The sequence below is a fragment of the Hirundo rustica genome, chromosome 14 (genome assembly GCF_015227805.2).
Source record: "Hirundo rustica isolate bHirRus1 chromosome 14, bHirRus1.pri.v3, whole genome shotgun sequence".
Taxonomy (NCBI): domain Eukaryota; kingdom Metazoa; phylum Chordata; class Aves; order Passeriformes; family Hirundinidae; genus Hirundo; species Hirundo rustica.
The window spans coordinates 13,319,489-13,339,580 of NC_053463.1; the positions used below are offsets into that span (position 1 = coordinate 13,319,489).

A 20,092-nucleotide genomic window follows, 5' to 3' on the forward strand; every position below is an offset into this window, starting at 1 on the left:
TAAAAGAACTCTTATTATCATTCAATTTACATGATTACTTTAAGTTCACTTTTTTGGTTTAACATAAACAGAGTATAAAATCCCCATCAAGGTTTTTAGATATTTAAAAATGTATCATTTTTATGCAAAAATTGGAGCCTGTTAAGATGTTAGGGTTGTCATTAGTATAAATATAACTCAAATTTCTGATTTGAAACTATTTTACACACAGAAATTACTGCATTTGCTGATTTGTGTCATTAATTCTACTTTGATTATTCATACACTCTTTTGAAAAACACAGTTTTACAAAATAAAAGCTAAAGACCTATAAACTGACTTAATAATGCTATGAGCCTTTCTCGTCAGTGACACAGGAATCAAGGCAGCCACAGAAGGAGACATTTGGCTTATGGAATATGGGAGTTGTTATTTTTTAGGTAACCTGAGCTTTCTGTGACCATGGCGCCAATACAAGTGTGGCTGAGGCTCACTAGGATTCACTAAAAATTTCAAGTGGGGCAGGAATATTTTTTTTTTATAAGGAAGACCCCATCAGCCATAGCAGGGAGGCTGAGAGACCTCTCTGCATTATCTGCTGGTGGCTGAAATTTGGAGAAGGTGTTGCCTGACCCTCTGCTCTCTCTGACTGAGAGATCACAGATTCAAACAACTTTCTGACATTTAGGATCACTGTTGTTTCCTAAAATCGGTGACAGCTTCTAAAGGCTCAGATGATTTTTTTGTTTGTTTGTTTTCCCTTCTACTTCTATTTGACTGTGGAATCTATTTCCTTTGGCTATAAAGACAATTTTAACAGCACAGCCTATTCCTCATACTTCTGAGTCTGGTTTGTCCATCTTCAGGAACACTCAGTCCCTTGAACACCAAAAATCGCCCCCAGCTCAGCAAGGGGTGGGGAAAGGAGGGTGGTTGAAAAGCCAACTCTCAGCACTGGGTTCTGTAGTGATGAAGAGAATTTTATTTGGGATTTCCTGTGGAGAGCTGTGTGCACAGAGGATTGCAAGGCTGGGGAGATAAACCTTGGCTCTGGAATGCAGCCACCAAATGAATAAGCCAGCTCTGCAGTCATTCACAGGGGATACGGCCTGAAATCAACTCAGCCTGCATTGCCATCAGCCAGCATGTGCAGGGGATTCTCACAGCTGCTGTGCTCAAGCCTTGTTTGTTGTAGGAGGTCACAGAAAATAGATGGTTTCATTTCTTATTTCTGAGAGTCATCTCTGTTTTCTGTGCTACAGACTTAATCCCCACCAAAGCCACTCTGGCTGAGAAACACTAGACAGTGTTATTTCCCTCTGATTAGCACTTTTTTCCCAAATGGTTGTTTAATCTCCATATCTAGGTTAATTTGAAATCACAACTGAGAACACAGAGACTTCCAAGAAGGAAGGAAGTATATTGTACCGCTTTGCTAAAAAATTACCTTCACAAAGTAAAGCAGTTGGATGAGGTGTTTGCTATTAAAGGCACTTTCCAGGCCTGCTACCATTCACTAAATCAGGATTTACAGACAGAGAAAATGTGGTAATTCCTAAAGGGAGGTTCAGAAGCAAGTTAGTGTAATATATGAATCACTGAAACTGATAAAGCCTGTCAGGGGATCTTTTCTTCCTTTAAACTCAGAAGTCATCTTGTGGTGCATCACATCAGGTCATGCCAGCCCAGCCAAGCAGGGACGTGGTTCAGTGATGGCCTTGGCAGTGCTGGGTTAACATTTGCACCCGGTGATCTTAAAGGTCTTTTCCAGCCTAAGAGGTACTATGACTGCTCCCTGTTATACCAGTTTGGATCCATCAGCAATTTTTTAAAAATTAACATCATAGGGGGAAAAAAAACCAACCAAACAAACCTCCAGCAGAGGAATTAAATACCTATTTCCAAATCCAGTTTTCATCCTGCATTGCGCAACTGTCATAGCCAAAAGTAAAAAATGCTAAATTTGATGTTTGTGCAGTACATAACCCTACAAGCTGGAGAGAAAGCAGGTTGTTATGCAACAAACAGTGATTTTACTTTGTGAATTATCTTCTAGCTTCGGGGGGTTTTTAAAGTTTAATTTAGTTTCTTTTTTAGCTCTTATTTTCTTTGTTACTTTATTGTCCTTTTCTTTTGGACAGCTCTCACAAGGCTCACGCCAAGGTGTGAAATGCTCGGCATTGTTTTGCAGCAGTATTTGTCTCTCTGGGAGGAATCGGAGTTTGTTTCACTGGCAGCTCTGAGATCACCTCTGGGTCTGTCATGTGCTTAAGCTGCAGATGATTTGCATGAGTTGCTTGTTTGAACTCATGAAATGTCCCTCTGGACCCTGCTGTGATTCTGAGGAATATATGCACTATCAGTCATATGAAAACCAATCCGTGTTTTACTTTTCTGTGACATTAATCCTCACTAGCCATAGGTCTGGTTGTACAGTTCAGCTGCTTCTTCAGCTGCGGGGAGAGGCAGCGGTGGGAGGCCACAGGGAGCTCTAAGAAACCTTCCACAGGCAGCACAGCCTGGGGTAACCTCAGGAGATCCCGCTGCACAGAGCCAGGGATGGACGGGGAAGAAAATTCTCACACAGAAGTTGCTGTCAAACATCGTATTGGAAAGGAAACTTCTTCCTCCCTCAATGGATTGCCAGTACAAGGAGATTTTAAATAAGTACAATAAGTAGTTTTCTCCTCTGCGGTACCTTTTAAAGGAATTCTCTTTTTCAGAGCATATATAAGGCAGCTGCTGCGGTGGTCAGGCTGCTTTTCTTCAGCACCGCAACATTTTCACACGCAGCCGTGCTTGATGTGAAAGCCACAGGCAAAGCTGCAGCTTTTTGCTGTCGATGGTTTGTCACTCATCGAGTTTCCCTGGCACAATTTATGTATATGCAAATACAACGTCTTGTCATGCCGCTAGATATTTTAAATGTCAAAAACTCCGGTTACCCTGTACAACAGCAGAGGATTACAACCCTTGCACGGCATCGTGGTTCAGGGAGAGATTACAGAGCAGCTGAAACAAGGGTAACGTTTCACACTGAAAACACGGAATACAGTGAGGAGGGGAGGTTATTGTCTTTGGGAATTTAGGGTTTGTGAAAAGGGTTCAGTTTGCATTTCGAGGGTTCCATCTCTAATTATTGTTCACCTAAGACACCGGCACGATGTGATTCATTGTGGGCAATGTTTTCGAAAAGTTTGTTCGTCATTTAAATACTGAATGACCACACTTCCAAATATTCTCATTATGTAAAATATTGACCGCTTTTGAATGTCCGGAGAGAAATTCCAGGTGGGAAACATATTGAGTGCTTAGTTCTTCTGAAAATCTGCCATTTACCCTTATCAAACTTCAAAAATCTCAATATCTGAAATTGTGTTACTCAGATGCATTATTTAGCTGGCTCACCGATTTTCAAATTAACTCTATGCTATTTAAAAAATGCTGATTAATATTTTAGATTCCAGAGGCTGTCACTCTAACTGAATATTGGAATCCCGCTAAAATGGGATGTTTAATTTGACATAACGTGAATTGATGGTTGGAACAGGAGGACAGAAGGCTAGACTGGACAAACTCTGGGTAAACAAGGTGATAACTGAACTAGAAACATATCTGAGGTTAATTAGACTTGGAATTGTCAATCTTGAGTTGCAGATGAGATACAGAAGTGTTTTAATAATGAGTTGTTTCAAGAAGTAGTAACAGCTTTGGTATGAATATCTGGAAGTCTTGTTGCAAAAGCTGGCTTTCTTACCTTAAAAAAGTTTACTTTCATCCCGTGGCACCACACTCGAATAGCAAGACTGAGAGCTGCATTTCTCCTCTTCCTCATGCAAGATCCAGCCGCTGCATCAGCTGTGTGTATCAAAGGCAAGCTGTGCTCAGCTGTCAGACCTCAGTGAAGTTCTGGTGAGACCATGTCAAACCATGGGCTCTGCAAATCCCAGGAAACAAACATTGCACCCTCCCTCTTTCCTCTTCTAGGAAGTGCAAACTCAAGAGAAAGGAAGAGTTTCTGTGTTTCCTTGTGAAGTAAAAGTTCTTAACTTGAGCTGTTCAGTTTGTGAAGGGGGGATGGGGGTCGCTTTGATGTGTTTTGTGTTTCTGGGGAGTCAGTTTGTAAAGGTGGAGCTGGGATATTGGCTGGGGAGTGTCACAGCACCTGTGAGAGTCCCAGCAGCTGCTCCCCATGGCGTGTGCTGGGGCTGGAGCAGGGCTCACAGCTCACTCTGTGAGTCTGGAGCTCTTTGCCCATGGCAGTTTTGTTTTATTTGCGTGGGAATCTCTCGGCTCTGACATTTGTGGTATGATAGTTGCTCTGCTCAGGTCCTTCCCTGATATATTGATCTGTGCTTTCTTTTCTGCTAACAAGGTATTCCATCCTCCTTTATAAACCCTTGGTTTATAGGTGTCACCGTAATATTTTGGTTTAAACTAGGGATTTACAAATTGCTGAAAGGTCATCATGCCTGTAGGAAAAAATGTGCTCTGGCTGCCAGCCCTGGCAGTGCTCACCCAAAAGGAGAGGCTCTACCCCTGCAAGCCTAAAGAGTGGGCTCGTGTTCTGAGTTTGCTTACCCCTCTCATTAGCAGGGTTGGAAAAAACGACAGATTTGACAAAGAGCTGCCTTGCACAGTGCTGGAGAGTGCAGGTTTTGATGCCATCCCACACTCTCTGGGGTGTGAAATATGCTGGGAAGTTATCCCACACTACCTGTGACCAGCTGGGGAGTCTCCTGTACTGTACTACCACTAAAGCAAGCCTAGGCAGGTCTGTCCTGAGGGAGGAGCCCTGTACCTCCCTCCTCTGCACCATACGGAAATGTAGAAAAGCAGATAATGTAGAAATTAAACTAGCAGTTTATCCGTCTAAAATATATAAATTTGATTTTTAGAGATAATATTGAATAATATTAAATATAACAGTAAATACCAAGTCCAATACCAATACCAATACCAATAATTTAAAAGGAATTGGTTGATGATATCTTGCAGTTGTCGTCCAGATGCAGGTCAAGGTGGCAGTGGCTAATTTTTTTTTAAATTTTTTTTTTAAATTTCAGCACTCATAAAGTTTAGTGGCAACTTTTGAAAATGTTTTGGGAGCTGTAGTCCTCTCAATTGATATGTGTCAGTACTACTAGGCATAATGACAGATGCTTTTTTTTTCATATTTGCCAAGGAGATAACCAAAAAAGCGCTCAATAGTGAGCAAATTATTTCCGTGCTAAATCCCATGCATTATCCTTTACTTCATTTGGAGAAGCGAAATTTCTCACTCATAAGAGACCAGGCTGTTGGGACTTACAAAATCTGTGCTGATCATGAGGATAACAGACTTTGCAATACACGGAAAAATATTTTGCCAAAAGCTTCACTAGCAAAAAATTTTGCTTTGTTTATAAATTTCAGACCTAAGACACTACTAATGTTCTCTTAAGAAAAGAGATCCTGATTGAAGTATGATTCGGGTTTCTTCAGACAACACAGAGGGTTAAGACAGCAGGAGAAAAGAGAAGTTTTACAGGAACTCTTTATTTATTAACCAGGGCACAAAGCTGGAAATGGAAATGGATCAGACAAGCTGGCAGATCATCAAGGATGCTGGAGAAGTTTAATATGGTTTGGCATTTTTCTATAGGATTCTGTTTCATAACTATTGAGAAGTGATTGTTGATAGCTGCCATAAAGGAAGAGTCACTCCCTGAGCAGTAGAAATCAACAGCAGTATGCGAAAACTACAGGAACTCATTCTGGATGTCAACAACTAAGAATAACAAAAAACGAGCATGAATATATGAATAAAAACTTCTTCTTGCTCTTTTAAAAAACCACAACTTTTAGAGACACTTTGAATGTAGAGGATAATAGATGTGCTGTTTGGATGTAAAATATTCTAGAAGGTATTTTCATCATCTTGGAGCTGCTTTGGTAGCTCTGTCCCCTTTTGGAGAAACTTGGCTGCACATAGGATTGTCCTTTTTTCAGATTCTCATTCCTCCAGAAAGAATACATATTAATATTTTGAGTAATTTTAACAAGTTTCCTACTCTCACAAATGTGGCTTTAATGCCCCTCAGAAGGGAGGTGTGAGGATGCACCATTGCACCTGCATAAGAACTGCTGGTGTTTGAATTTTCATAGGACATTCTTTCATAAATTACAAATTCACAAAATGTCTCACTGATTGTAGGTTGTGTCTCTGAATGTATCACGGCTACTCCTAGTGCAATGAGTATTCTGTTATAACTAAGATTCTGCTTACAAGCCTATCCCCCAGAAAACCGCAGAAAACAATGGATTCGCTCCTTTTGAAAGATATTTAGCTACAAAAAATCAAAACAAAACAAAACCTAACAAACAAACAAAAAACCAAAAAGATACCTGCTTGCTTTTCAGTTTTTTTTACCTTTCCTTTCTTTCTTAAACTGTGACTGAAATTCTCATGCTTTATTCTTCATCCACCCCTAATGTACTTCCATATTTTAATTCATTTAAGGCTACTAAAATTACTGACTTGAACAACATTCAGAATTTTTAGCTGAACACAGTGAGCAAAAGTCTCTGCTTGAATATATAACTGAACATATTCTGCTAAACCAGCAGCACTCAGCAGAGTGTAATCGCCAAAAATGGCTTGTGCAGTCACACTTCATGAAGTCTTGTTCATTTGATGAGGAAACCTTCATCATGAACTTAATGCAAGAGAAATCTAGGCTGTTTAACATTACAACTCCCTTAAATGCACTTTGGAGCAGCATCTGATTCTTGAACTGTCTTACAGCCTGTACCAGACTCGAATTGTTGCACTCACATGTATTCACTTTCTGCTCAGTATTTTCACTCAATAAATATGGATTTAGCTTATATACATAGTACATAAACTGTTTACCATTTATGTTATTGACTTTTTTTCAGTTTGAAACTCTTAAATGTGTGTTGAGGAAGAAAACTTACTTAACATGAGCGGAGTTACTTCAGTTGAATTTTCCATTGTCATCTAGTTGCCTGCAAATCCACTTAGTGGTTTAACTGTTACCTGAACCTTTTAAACAGATGCATGTATGCTCTGTGTGTGTGTGTTGAGGAAAAAATGGAATTCCTCATCCCAGTTCTTGGAGAACTCATGTAAATCTCCACCTGACTCAGATGGCCAAATTTTTCACATGCAAAGATTCATCAGAAACCTCATGAAATCTCTAAGTTCCTTTGTAAAATGTCAAAATTATATTTCCTATCAGAAAAATTGCTGATCCAAATCAGAATCTCAGTTATTGATCCTTTATAAAGGGGCACTAAAAAATTTGTGTTATTAAAATACTGTGACTTTGGAGGGGGTGACTGTTCTCATGAGGAAAAGCAGAAGAACTATCCCCTGCCTCCATGTTTAGTTTACAGACTCTCTTTCTTTAGATGAAGTATTCTGCTCTATTAAAAAAAGATCATTTTTTCTAAAAAATGTAGGAAGGAAAGAAAATGGTCAAAACCCTAGCTATTATTATATGGGTACCTAGAGAGGGGAATCCAATTCCTACAAATGCCCAAGTTTTTATTAAAACTACTAATGTCTTTTCTATTTAGATGCACATAAAATAAACAGCACATCAAATTTAATACATATATATAATCGATGATCTGAGATAAACTGTAGCCTTTATTCAAAATTTATACGCATTATTCTCATTTATAATTGTATTCTCCATTGTGAGGCAAACACAATAGGAATTCTCATATTATGAAAAAAAAAAAAGAAAAAGAAGATATCAAATCTAGAGAACAATTATTCACTGTAGTTGCCTGTAATCTTCCAGAATCTTTTTCTTTTTGTGCAGATGCTCCCTTATAAGTACATTAATAAAGAGTAAATCTAAACAAGATAAAAAGAGAAAATTAGAAGTCTTCTCAATACATTTTCTTCCCCACAGCAGGAATTACAAAATAATTTTGTTTCTTTTTTCCAGTTCTTTGCTGTTGCCCAGCCAACACCTGAGGGATCATGAACAAACCTGGGAGTAAGTAATTAAAATTCAAAGCTCCAGCATTCAGATAGTTTTTACACTTTCTTTTGCTTCCAAATAGCAAGGAATTTTCCAGACAAGCTTTTAATTAGCAGGTGAGTTTAATTGATATGTGAGTTGTCTCTAAATGGAAAGGATATCAGTGAGAAGTATGGCAAGACTCTTCCATACTCGCAGTTTAAGACAGTTTGTTTGCACATTGATGAATGTTTTCTTTAGTGAATAAACAAAATTGAACATACAAGTACTGGAAAGAGCTGAGGCAAAGTTAACTAGAATGATGCTGATTTTCATTGCACCTCCTCAGAGGAAACTCTACCCCAGCTCTGTCTGACAGAGATGAGCTTGTAAGAAACAAGTGATGGAAATTCGTAGGCACCATAAGCAATCTGATGTGCTTAAATAAACCTGACATGATTTCCTTGACTTGGATCTAGTTTCACCTGACTTTGCCATCTGAAACACAGGTGACCACTGGATTTGTGTTTCATCAGGTGGAGATACTGAGTGTCGTTGAATCCACCTGAAAATAACCAGAGCCACCTTCTGTAGGTGTCCCAAAGCCTGGCTGCAACATGCCTTTACACCTATAAGGATTTATTTCTCTGGAATTAAACATGAGCAATGACTGATACAACAATGTTGTAGTCAAACACATGAAATTTGAGGTTTAGACAGGAACTTGAGAACTCAGGCACACATCTAGTTACCAAAACACCCATCCCTGCGCACTGACCAGCCAGGGAACACGCCTGTCTTTTCTTCTCAAACAGATGGTGCTTTCGGCGCTCTGTAAGGTCACCAAATTCAAGCTGCTACAAACCAAAAACCAGTTCCAAAGTTCTGCAGCTCTCACAGAGATGGCTGTGCCAGGCAGCCCACTCTGCTGTAATGTGGGGGAGCTGGTGCACCGGGCACAGCGTGGCAGAACGTCACTGAGCGTCCGGGAGGCTGAGCTAAGTCACTGCTTGGGGCTGATCCAAGGATTGCAGAGCAAAGGCTTAAAGCCACCTTTAACTTCCCAGGAGTTGAATTTGGCATCCATATTCCAACCCAAAGAGTTGGCTCAAAGCTTTATGAAATTGTAGAATATGTGAAAGCAAGCTGTGAAGATTTAATCCAGATAATATCACAGTAGTATAACGATGGGCTGGGGTAGCAACTGGGAGATTTGGCAGGGGCTGAGTTGCAAAATGGCCAGCATTTCCTTCTTCAGGATTATTATTTCTTTGTTAAAATAAAGGATACATTGTTAAAACAAATATTTTCAAAGTATTTCACCATATACTGAACAGTGAGCGCTGCTGTACACTGAGAAACAAATTAATGAATCAAGCATTGCAGCACTATCCACAGGGGCTCGTTTAAAAGCAAATGCATGACAGAGCTGGAAACCAGCTTAAATGCAAATGAGGGAATGTGATGAAATCTGTAATGTTTGATTCATTAATTTGTCTCTCATAGTACAGCAGTGATCATTGTTTAGCCTGTGCTACCAATGAAAGACCTTTACAAGCAAGGATTTCCAAATCTATAGATGAGCTTTACTTTAACAGAGAAGTTCTGTCACAAAACCCTTCATGGCCATGAGATTCCTGCAGCTGTACTAATTAGTTTTTTACAAAAAGAATCTAATATATATATTAGTTTTCCTATTATGCAGGGTAGCAGATGGAAAGAAGGAGAGCCAGCATTATCTGATTATCTAGTTTTCAAAGGCCACCAGCAGCTAACATGTTATAGTTTAAAGGAGGAAAATACTGGAAAAAATAAAATCTTGGCTATGAGATGAAAAGAAAAGCCCTCCTCCCAGTCTTTAGGAACAATTATTTCCAGATCTTAATCTACAGAAGAAACATGACTGAATCCTCAAAAGGGGTGGAGGAGGGTGGTCAGTGTTGTTTCCCTTTTATAGAAGTTAAGCTATGAAATGTCAGTCTGACAGATAAAATGGTAATACATATATTTAGTCTTGCACAGCAGTGACATCAGCCTCTGTTTGTTTGCTCCTTAACTCTCAGCCTGTAGCTGCGATTCCCTCCTCAGTCGCTCACATGACTCCAAATTGGGGCAGATAGGACAGAAAAGTATTATCAAAGTAAACAGCCACTGTAAAGCGTATCTTGAAATTTCTCAAATTGGGTTCCAATGGCAAACAAAATTCTACCTCAGCCTCAGCATTTGCAGCCTTACCTGCAGAAATTTGTGTAGGTTCCTTCTTGTTTGTTTTTCCATTTTGCTGGGATCCATCGATGTGATGATGGCTTTGGTTAGTAAGGACAGCCACATGGGCTTTTGAGAGCTGGGTGGCACTGACCTCCCAGTACACCAGGAAAAAAGAAGGAGAGAAGCCTTTTGTAGCATATCAGGAGCACAGAATAAAAAATTGGCTCAGTTAGGAACCACATTTCCAAGATTCCTGTTCCAAATCCAAACAACATGCACCAGGCCAATCTGTCTATTTATTTCCATTCTGTATTTACAGTGCGGTGACATTTAGGCAAGTACAGTGCTAATTGCCTTGCAGGTACCTCTTGGTATTGACATCTGCAATTAATCACTAAGCAGGCAGCTCTTGATTCAAACATTCTGATTTTGATCACGTCGCCATAGAAATGTGATATATTTACCAGCTTCTGAAGCCCTTTTTATTTTTTTCTGACAGGACAGTTTCTGTTCTCTTAGCTTTTCCTGAGATTGCAAACTAAGATGTCAAATATTGTCTGCTACAAAACAGCTGGGTCTTGGGGGCAGCTGAGAAGGGTTGTAATGTCATTAGTAATGACATGTAAAGGTTTTTTCTGTGAAAATGACTGTCTGAATAGAAAATCTGGTTCTGCTGTAAACAGAATTTGGTTTTTACAGCTTGTTGCATACTGGAGCAAAACAATACATGCTTTTTCAATTGTTACCAAAATTATTTGAAAAGGAGGATTGGAATAGGCATTTAGAAGTTTATGAATTGTGATAAATATTTCCTCAGTGAAAAGTTTCTGAAGCTCACCGTCAGGAAGTCTTCTGTCTTTTATTTTGTTGTTTGGAAAGAACAGCCAACAAAGTAAAGGAAATCCATGTGCAAAGATATCAAAAAGTAAATTCTATTAAAATTTCATGTCTGTTTCCATATAGCATTAATCTTCTTTCTTTTTCCATGTAGAGTTTTTCATGTTTGCCAGTTAGTTTTCAGCTTCCCCGGCAGCACCATTTAAACTCCATTTCTCCACCTTATCTTACTGCAGACCAATGGCACTATGTATTCTCTCAGGATTCAAAATTATCTTGAAATTCCTAAGAAGAAAACTTTTAGTCCATTACTAGCTAGTTCTGTTCTGCTAAAGCCAGTGGCAAAAAGCCAGCGGCAAAAATCCTCCTCGTGAACCAAGACACAAGAATACTGCAGTGTATTTTGCATGAAACCATAACTTTACCTACTGTATTCCTTTAATCCAGTTAATATTTTATTTTGTAGCTGGTTTTGACCTTAGAAAACTGGTTTTTCTTGTAATAGCTGCATCTTCTACCCTCGAACCACCGTGACATTTAATTACCTGTTGCGTGCCCCTCTTTCCAATGCATTGTTTCCTGTTGTCTGCAGTTAGAAATGCAACCTCGAGTGGCCTTTCCAAAACCCAGGGCACGGTGATTGTGTGGCGTCTCTCTGCCGTGTCAGCTGGGCGTTCTCTGCCTGGGGCTGGGAGCAGCATGAGGCAGGGCTGAGCAGGGGGGATCTTGTGGGAAGTGCAGGTGCTGCCAGAGATGCAGCGAGGGCTGCAGGGATGGGGAGCAGGCTCAGCAGAGGGCTGGAGGCAGTCAGGGTGCTGAAATGTGTATTGTCTGTAATCACGAAAATGCTTCCACAGCATTGGCATCAAAGGGTTAACAGGCTTATAGTAGGGACATAGAGTAAGTTGATCTTGGTCTTAGCAGGATTGTTTTCTGTCTCTCTTCTTTTGTATTTTTTTTTTTTTTTGTATTATTCATTTCTGTCCATTATAGTAAATTCTTTGAAGTCCTACCTACCATGCTGGATTTTTTCTTCAAAAACAGTTTTTGCTTGTTTTGAAATTCACAGCTCCGTTGTGGCTCTTATGTTGATAAAGCATTTTCTCATGGTTATGTTTATTTCCATTTGTGGATCTATTGCTTCTGTCCTGAATGTTGTTCCATTTCTTAGCAGCCTCTTTTCACCATCTCTTTCAGCATGTCCAATCCTTTACATCAGTCTTTTGGAGGGTTTAATTCCTCAATTCTTCCTCTGATGGTATCAGACCTGTTTATGTTACCAGGCACAGCCAAAGAATTATAACTTGTATGCCCTGTTCCGCTTCATGCACATGTTTATTAGGAAGCTGGTAATGTTGGAAGAAGTTGCAGTAGCCATTGCCTGATGCAGTGCACAAAAATTACAGTGTAGTAATTCAAAAATGTGTTATCTCAAAAGAAGGTTGTTCTCAGGAACTTTGATTCAAGCTACAGCAGGTGGTTTTAGCTAGTTAGAGAAAACTTTTTAAACTTTTTTCTCTTTGCTTATTTTACTCACTGTAGAAGATTTACAAATCAAAAGGTGTTATTGCTAAACAACTGAACTGACTACTTCACAAACCACTAGAGATATTACTTCAGCATTATCCAAAGTGTTTCCACTGAGCAACAAAAGGTTGCACTTTTTTCTTTAGTGGCATTCTATTTTAATGTTATGTAAAGTAGCTTTCCAAAGGGACAGTCACTACTCCTTGTCCACACTCTACGTCCAAGGACATTTTTAGTCTTTTCAAGTGTTTATGAAACAGCTTTGTAGTTAATGCAGAGGCATGAGAAAACAAACTGGAGATAACGGAAGAGACTTGAAATTAATAAAAAAGTTGCAGCTACTTTAAAGTGCTCCCAAGGCCTCCAACCTGTGTGTGTAATCCCTTGGAGGATATCAGGGATGGTTTGAAGGCTCCGAGGCGGTGTGGTTACTGACACCCCAGGGTACCCTGGGGAGCAGGGTGGCACAGGGAGCTCTGAGCTCAGCAGTGGGTGTCCCTGGTTGCAGGCACAGCGCTGCCACGCCGCCCCTGGGCCCTGGCTGATGTGAAAGGATTCTGTGATGCTGTTCCACGGGGCCCCAAGTGGCAGAGAGGTTTATTGGTTTTATTCTTGTCATTCTTCTTAGGGATTCTGCACTAAACAGACTGAAGAATGTGAAGAAAGGTTCAATGGGTAGATTTCTCAGAGTGTAAATAAAACTGGAACAGTTTTTAATTTTGAAAGGTTTGGGTTTTGTTTGTTTTTGTTTTTTGGGTTTTTTTTAATTAAAGCTGACCTGTGAAAGATGATGAGTAACATCTGAACTCTAATGAGAAATTCTGCTGTCACGGCCACATTCTCCCCATCCATGAGCCTTGACATAAGGAAAAAATCTTTCCTCTGGGGGTAGTCCAGCACTGGAGCAGGTTTAGCAGGGAGACTGTGGAGTGTCCATCCCTTTCTTTCAAGAATGGAATGACCCCTGTGTTGAGCTCAGGGTTGGGACTCCCTTAGTCTCAGTAGTGGTTGTCTCCTCTGTTTTTAACCCCATACATTGTTGGTGCTGCCTTTTCCAGCCAGGAATTGCTCAAAAATAACAGCGCTGCTTAACCCACAGCCAGCACCTGCCCATGAATCAACCTCCAGGGATCTCTGAGAGGTGATACAGGTGGATTGGGGAATAACTGGGACAGAATGAGCTGAAAGCACTTGTTAAACCCATGCAGGCAGTTGTAGAGCTGGTGACTGCCAACAAACCTGCTGCTCCCTTCATGCATGGCACACTCCTGTGTGATTGCAGAGGTGCATGGGCTGGCTGCAGGAGTGTCCCTGAGCCACGTGGCATCCTGCTGGACACCCAAAAGGAGAGCAGCCTCTGAAGCATCATCCTGTGACCTCTCAGCAGGGCTGATTGGTTTGGGGGCAGCATCAGGCAGGCTGGTTCCTCTTCTGGGCTGGCTGCTGTTTTCTGCTAACGTGAGCCCACTGCACCACCCTCAGTTCTGTGTCCCGGACTGCCTGATGCCATTCCATGAAAGGGGCAATGCATTTTTGTGTTCCTATAATGCAGAGGTTATTAGATATTTTTAGATTCTATTTTACATAAAGGCTTCTGAGAAAACATGGAACTGTGAGTATTAAAGTTCTCCTGGCTGTCAGGGAAAGCACAGGAGCCAGTTCTGGTCTCTGAACCACTCACCTGAAAAGGCAACACTGCACAGAAAACCTCTCAAAGTGTAGCTCCCTGTGAATAAAACTAGATGAGCTGTAGCACCTTACCACAGTATCCTTAGAGCCTTGTAGATATTCCAGGAGAGAGCTACCCCGGGACTGTTCCCAACCTGAGTGTGTGCTCTCAGCAAGTGTTCCAGTGACTTATGTTTGCTGTGTGGTGCTTCTTAGAAGCTGGTTCCACCCTTGGTGTAAGTTATGGGTGTTATTAGCCACAGAAATTGATCCCCTGAAAGCAGCAGGACAGGAATAGATCAGTTCTGAAGACTCATTACCAGGATAAGCGAATACAATGTATTATGTTTTGTAATGGATTCTCTTATTTAATTTTTAAATACCACATAGTTGATCAATCAAAAAGCACTAGTACTGTCCATTTTCCTTTTGTGTAAAATTTAATTTGATATTTGTGAGGAATCTTTCTGAAATAACATCAGGAATTGCAGTAAATGTTAAAGACACTGCTGAGAAAAATCTCAGAGGTTTTCCTGTTAGTTAACCAGTCTTTCTTTAGATCTGAGTTTCCCCTCTTTGTGTTGTAAAACACGGGACAAAACCAATTTGGTGTTTAATCCCTAGAATGTGCTGTGAACCTCACCTGTTTTTGTGTCAGTGCTCACTTGACTATGACTACAGATGGGAAAAATTGAATAGTAATGAGGCTCTCGCTTCTATTCAATATGCGATTTTCCGATGGTTTATGCCATTTCCATATAGACATTTGCCGAGAACTAGTCTTTAAAATTACTTCTTACTTATCTTTGTGACTCTAGACTTTGAAGTAATACTTCAATGACAGCCGAACTGAGACATTGTAAGAGGCTCTGAACAGACCTCTTGGTATTCTGTACCACGCTAAAGGACTCCTTCTCTCTTGAAAGTTTTATCATGTAGGAGGCTATTAAAGTTACGAGTTGAGGCTGGCAGGAATAAATCCCGGCTCGTGCTGATGATGTCATTACAGCGGTCAATAAAATACATGGAATCAAACGCTCCTCATGTTACTAAGATCAGCTAACCAAATCAGGATACACGAGCAATTAACTCTTTAATTAAGATGAATGGATGACATTAGCCCTCCTTAAACCCTGCTCGTCAGCATTTACAAATAGAAAAAGACGGATGTCTCCTTCCCCAGAAATCTAGGTTTTATTTTTCATTCTCTGACAGCGTCTCATTCTTTCCACTTTGTAAACAAATTCACCGATGAACGCTGCCAACCACAGAGATTTAAACAGCTCTGTTCAATCAGGGCTATTGCTCAGAGGTGATGTATATGGATTTAATTTATTTTCTTGGCAAGTTGCATTGAATCTATGTTTCTAATTAAGAAAAAATAAAGGGCTTCTGATGCCCAAATATATAAGATCATATGAATTCAATCAGCAGGACATGTTAGAGGCCACATAATTAAGCACTATGAAACTTCTTGCCTTTGAAGTGGGTTATTATTTCTGACAAAGGTGTGCCTATAAACTGAAGGAATAAAGTCTCAGCTCTCTGTTCTTGAAAATCATAATAATCTGTCTTGAAGGAGATAGATTACCTCTCCCTACTTTTAATGCATATATTGCAGTATATTTTCATAAACATTCAAATTTCCCAAGGATTGAAATGTTATTGCCCTTTTGTTTTCCAAAAAAAAATTGTAGGTTTCTCACTAATAAAGTCAATTTATTGCTACTTCGTATTTTAATGATATACAGTGCATGTATAAATTCTGGATAGGAGTAGTCTTTTTTCCTGCTACTTGTATTCAAATAGGACACTCTTACGTGTGGGACTCAGATTGGAATCAACATAACTGTTGAAAATAGGAATTTATTAGTGTTTGCACTAAAATCCTACGTGTGTGTAATGTTTTCAGGTACAACTTTTATCTCTGTTGATGTTACTGACGGTAATTTTTGCGAAGCAGAATCTTGTGAGGTAATATTAGGATATTGCTTTTTACTTCTGTAACAAGTTCTTTGCTCAGAGATGCTGAGCAAGTATTTAAACCCAGCTTCTCTGAGGAAGAGAAAATCTGTCATCTTTCCTCCCCCAGTTGTATTGTCAACTGGGAAAAAACCCCCAAGTTCTTGTTTCAGGTGTAGCAGTGTAGGGTGCAGCAAAATACAGAAAAGTTTTTCTTTAAGCATAGATTTTCACAGTGTTGTTGGTTTAACAACAGTTAAGAATAATTTCATTTTCAGCTTTCATGTATGTTTACCCACACATATAAAAATAGCAGCTCCAAATTTCTTGAAATGCATCATCTCTCTGTCCTGAGCTAATGGATCTAAAGCCTTCTGCTGGTGTCAGGTGCATGGCATGACTCAGATAGTTTTCTGCGATGTTCTGTTAGCCACAAGCCCCATCCAGTGGGTAATTCTTATGAGATGCTTTGCCAAGAATGTTTTAGGATTATTTTTTGTTTAAAACTAAAGTACTTTGAGAAAGTGGAGAGGTAGATATAGGAACAAAGAGGGAAGTGGAAGGATTGATTATGCAACACGTGACTGTACCAGGATGTAGAGAAGTTGGTGGCAGTCACTGTCCTGGGGCTTTATACCAGAGGTGTTGCAGAGGGGCTTTTCATTCATGGTCCAGATGTATCCAGAACTGGCTTTAACTTTGCTTAGCTTGATCCAGCAAAGGAGAATTGGAATTTGCCCCAATTTAAACAGCAGAAACAGAAAGGTATGGCAGCAGCACAATATTCTTGATGTCTTTCTCTGGGTTCCAAACCAGTGGAGACCTTTATGAAATGGCTTTTTGATCCCTTGACAGGCTGCACGTAGTGAGGCTGCGTGGGACACGGGGGAAGGACAGGACTGGAGGAGCAATGGTGTCATTTGCTTTGTGTAACCAGAGATTCCCATCTCTTTTGGGGTTATGGTTTGCCCAGCAGCCTCCCCTGCCGTGCACCCGCTAACCTGCACAGGCAAGTTCTGGCTGCAGTGTTTTTCCTGCTGCGTGGCTGCTGCCATGCAACACTGGAACGTGGGCACATAATCCCTGCAAGCTATTTTTGTCATGCTATCCTCGTGGCACGAGGCCTGGGAGCACTTGTGATGTATTTCTGACATTGTGCCTGCAGTAGCCTGAGGCAGTGGCCCAGCAGTGCTGTCTGCAGCAGGACTCTCTCATCCACCATCAAAACACCCTCACGAGCAGCTTGTAGCTCTTCCCTGAAAATAGAAGGTGCAAAACTTCCCAGCTCAGGGATACTGACACGGGGAAATGCGGTTGGTGAGGAGATCAGTGGAGGAGGTGGATGATGACAGGGAAATAGCCATCTGTGTTTCAAGCAGATTTTTTGGAATCCTGACAGAAAATGGAATAATGCAGCTATTTGAACTGCCCCGCGATTGTCTTACCCACAAGTCCAGTCAAGTGAGACATTCTTTCAAAAACCTTCAGATGGTAAGAAACCTACATCCACAGAGGAAGGATTTTGAAGGGCACAAACCCAAACTACACAGATTTTTTAAGTGAACTCTTGCAGTTATTAAAATGTTTTGGCTTCGTAACAGGATACAAATCTGCGGTTTTGCCAAAAGCTGGAAGCGGGGCCCGTGTGGAGGTGACAGTGTCACTGTCAGAGCTGGGGGAGCATTTGGCACAGGGGCTGCTGACGTGGGCAGAGCTGCCACACACGTCTGTCTGCTCTGGGGGGTGCTGGGCACAGGGGCAACACACGCTCCTGGGACTCCTTTGGCTACAGGGGCAACACACACTCCTGTGCCGTTGGGATCCACGCTGACGGATTTGCTAGCAAACTTTCTAAAATGAGCACTGGAAACAATATTTTATGAGTATCTAATGCTTTTAGATCTAATAGTTTTTCCATGTGGTGGTATGATGATTTTTCATGATTTTAATATTGTTTTCTAGTTAGACTTTCCACCAAATTCCCACGCGTGGATCACAGTTTTCATCATTTTGGGTTTAGAAGGCTTGAGATGTGGGATGTGAGGGTGCTTTTAACCTCCAAGTCAGCCTTCCCTGGGGTTTTCCCTGAGGTCACTGCCTGTCCAGTTCTGCCCAGGTGGAATGATGCCCACGTGCCATGGCTGTGGTTATCTGTGTTCATTCCTGCCTTCATCACTGCTGGCTCAGGGAGAAACACCAGCCAGGACACGGAGCACAGGCTGGGGAACAGCACAGGCTGCTCCTGACAGGGAGCTGTGCTGCACCTCTGGGTGCTCCATTGTCACCTCTGGGTGCTCCACTGTCACCTCTGGGTGCTCCATTGTCACCTATGGGTGCTCCCCATTGTCACCTCAGTGTGCTCCATTGTCACCTCTGGGTGCTCCATTGTCACCCCAGTGTGCTCCATTGTCACCTCTGGGTGCTCCATTGCCACCCCAGTGTGCTCCATTGCCACCTCAGTGTGCTCCATTGTCACCTCTGGGTGCTCCACTGTCACCTGTGGGTGCTCCCCCTTGTCACCTCTGGGTGCTCCATTGCCACCTCAGTGTGCTCCATTGTCACCTCTGGGTGCTCCACTGTCACCTGTGGGTGCTCCCCCTTGTCACCTCTGGGTGCTCCATTGCCACCTCTGGGTGCTCCATTGTCACCTCAGTGTGCTCCATTGTCACCTCTGGGTGCTCCCCATTGCCACCTCTGTGTGCTCCATTGTCACCCCAGTGTGCTCCATTGTCACCTCTGGGTGCTCCATTGTCACCCCAGTGTGCTCCATTGTCACCTCTGGGTGCTCCATTGCCACCTCAGTGTGCTCCATTGTCACCTCTGGGTGCTCCCTGCCACCTCTGGGTGCTCCATTGTCACCCCAGTGTGCTCCATTGTCACCTCTGGGTGCTCCATTGTCACCTCAGTGTGTGCCATTGTCACCTCTGGGTGCTCCATTGTCACCCCAGTGTGCTCCATTGTCACCTCTGGGTGCTCCATTGTCACCTCTGGGTGCTCCATTGTCACCCCAGTGTGCTCCATTGTCACCTCTGGGTGCTCCATTGCCACCCCAGTGTGCTCCATTGTCACCTCTGGGTGCTCCCTGCCACCTCTGTGTGCTCCATTGTCACCCCAGTGTGCTCCATTGTCACCTCTGGGTGCTCCATTGTCACCTCAGTGTGTGCCATTGTCACCTCTGGGTGCTCCATTGTCACCTCTGTGTGCTCCCTGCCACCTCTGGGTGCTCCATTGTCACCTCAGGGTGTTACATTGCCACCTCAGTGTGTGCCATTGTCACCTCTGGGTGCTCCATTGTCACCTCTGTGTGCTCCCTGCCACCTCTGGGTGCTCCATTGTCACCTCTGGGTGCTCCCTGCCACCTCAGTGTGCTCCATTGCTACCCCAGTGTGCTCCATTGTCACCTCTGGGTGCTCCCTGCCACCTCAATGTTCTCCCCATCACCTCTGGGTCTCCCCTGCTGCTGTCCACCTGCAGCACCAATGTGGGTCTGGGTAAAATAATTCTCTGTAGTTGTGACTTTGCCTTGAATACAAGTGTTGGTCACTGCTTCCAGCAACTGCCACACCTTCAAGATGGGTTTGAACCATGTGGCCTCCATATCCACATATTCCTGTCCCCAAAGTGGGGCTGGCTCCGAGGGGACAGGCCTGGAATGAAGCTCTAAAGAAGAATTTAGTTCTTTGCTGTCTCAATCTGACATCATTCTGCTCCTTGAAATCTTAATGGAAAAAGCATAGGAAATTTCATATGGAATCCTTCAAAATCATTGATGACAATTGAAGATGGGCATGGGACTGTAAAAGCCCAAGCAGCTCAGAAGTAAACCTGTTCAGAAATTAATATAACTTATGCATCAGTTTCTTAAAAATTTTTGGCAATTCTATTGCTGTTGAAGGCAGGAGTTTAAATTATTGTTAGATATACCTAAGTCT

General features: G+C 41.8%; 1 protein-coding gene across 2 annotated transcripts in view; it reads left to right on the forward strand.

The window, feature by feature from the left end:
• TENM2 (teneurin transmembrane protein 2) overlaps positions 1-20,092 on the forward strand; it is a 1,092,434-nt gene that overhangs the window by 429,885 nt on the left and 642,457 nt on the right. For both annotated transcript variants that reach the window (XM_040078601.2, XM_058422512.1), the window contains exon 4: positions 7,944-7,994. The gene's annotated coding sequence lies outside the window, so the exon portion shown is untranslated. The remainder of the gene's footprint in view (positions 1-7,943; positions 7,995-20,092) is intronic.